Here is a 2,112-nt window from a genome sequence, read left to right as displayed (position 1 = left end):
AGCTTCCAACACCGGAAGACGCAGCCAGTGCCACACCGATGAAGCGAGCTCGGCTTGAATGGAGAAGTCATTAAACTTCGGACCAAAACGTCTCCTGCACCCCTGACACCCACCCCTTGTAGCGACGCCGTTCTGGGGGGGGCTCCGGAGGGGCACACAGCGTCACGGACATTTCCTCCATTTTACTTTCCAAAAGGAATCCTCCAGCAGGACGGGGAAGAGAGAGGAGGAGGAATCCCAGGGACTGATGATGGGAACTGACTCAGCTTTTGAGGAACCGTAGCCACTAAATAACACGCGTGAGTTGCAAATCGTATTTATCACCAAAAATTTCAACATCAACCAGCACCTGAACATGTCCCTACTGGAAAAAAACTCAGGAATGAGCGTTGTAACGTGCCTAAAGCCGGCAGGTTTGGTGTTCTGGGAGGAAAACTCGGCTCGCACAGAGACGCAATCTGATCGCATCCTTCCTTTCGGCACGCGTTGGGTGGCAGAGGTTGAGAGAGCTCAACGACGAGACAGGGAGAAGGGCCAGAAAACCTTCAGGAAGCAAATTTAGTGCCTGCCGAGCCTTGAATTCGTACAACACGCGAAGGGAATCGCAACCCTGCTGCAAACGAAGGAGTTGCTGAGCCCTCGGCTCCGTCGTCTGCAGACGAGGAGAGCAAAGGTTCGGATCCAAGCGGTGCCTTGGGCGTTCTTCTTCCAGTGAATACTGAGAAACCAGAGAAAACCAGCGGTTTCGAACGAGTTGCGAGCTTGTTTTTGAAAGAAGCTGACCGTATAGAGCTAAACTAAGCTAAAACATCAGGCAAAATTATTAATAATTTAATTTTTAGGGGCCTAAGAGAACGGTGAGCTGGACTATGGCGAGGTCTGAGGGGATCCGGCTGGCTCGCAGCAGCAGTGAGGTGGACAAGATCAATCTTTTTAGGACTGCAACACCGCCTCGCTGCCGACGGGTGGAAGAAAGGCTTCTGTGCTGGTTTTACTGCCCTTTAACGCGCAGTTGGTTTCAAATTCCACTCCTCATCAATGCTGATGTGTATTCAACGCGTCTTCATTCAAGTTCTACTTTGGGTTTTATCGGGCAAACTCTTACCTCGTGTTCTGAAAAGTCACTAGGTAACGCAGCATCCTTACTTTCCCAAAGAGCAGTCTTCAGGAAACTTAACCAATCTTCATCAAATTTAGCAAATAATGCCAATTTGTTGGGAACGTACCTTCCTTCCAAACAGAAGCTTTCACAAAAGCTTGTTGGCAACAGGCTCCAACCCCATCCTGGGCTGCATCAAGAGGAGCGTGGGCAGCAGGGTGAGGGAGGTGATTCTCCCCCTCTGCTCCGCTCTGGTGGACCCCCCTGCAGCGCTGCGTCCAGCTCTGGAGCCCCCAACAGCAGAAGGACGTGGAGCTGCTGGAGAGGGTCCAGAGGAGGCCACGGAGATGCTGAGAGGGCTGGAGCAGCTCTGCTGTGAGGCCAGGCTGAGAGAGCTGGGGCTGTTCAGCCTGGAGAAGAGGAGGCTGCGGGGAGAGCTGAGAGCGGCTCCCAGTGCCCAAAGGGGGCTGCAGGAATGGTGGGGAGAGACTCTTCAGCAGGGCCTGGTGTGACAGGACTAGGACTACCAGGTTGCCCAGAGAGGCAATGGATGCCCCATCCCTGGAAACACTCAAGGCCAAGGACATCTCCAACCTGATGTGGTTGGGGATGTCCCTGCTCCTTGCAGGGGGGTTGGACTGGATGACCTTTGAAGGTCCCGTCCAACCCAAACCATTCCGTGATTCTATGAAACAAGCCCAAGTTTTGGCACCTGCTGCACTCAGCCCTGAAGACGCTTTCTTTACATTCTCACTTTGACCTCAAAGCAGAACTTCATAAAATCCCACCGGCTGCTTATTTTTAGCAGTCTTCTTTCTCAGAATAAATACACGATCGTACTCCACCTCAGCTGAAAAACGCGGAACTGCTCCCGAGTTCAGATTTCCTGAGGCTCTGGGCAAAGTCAGTGCTTGTTGATAGACAGTTTTCCCAGCTTCCCCAGTACCTGGCCAAGGGAACAGCGAAAGACAAGCACGGACCTTCTTCGCCTACTCCATCCACAACACACCAAG

Source organism: Chlamydotis macqueenii, chromosome Z (genome assembly GCF_036417535.1).
Source record: "Chlamydotis macqueenii isolate bChlMac1 chromosome Z, bChlMac1.mat, whole genome shotgun sequence".
NCBI classification, from domain to species: Eukaryota; Metazoa; Chordata; class Aves; order Otidiformes; family Otididae; genus Chlamydotis; species Chlamydotis macqueenii.
This window is presented reverse-complemented; position numbering follows the sequence as displayed.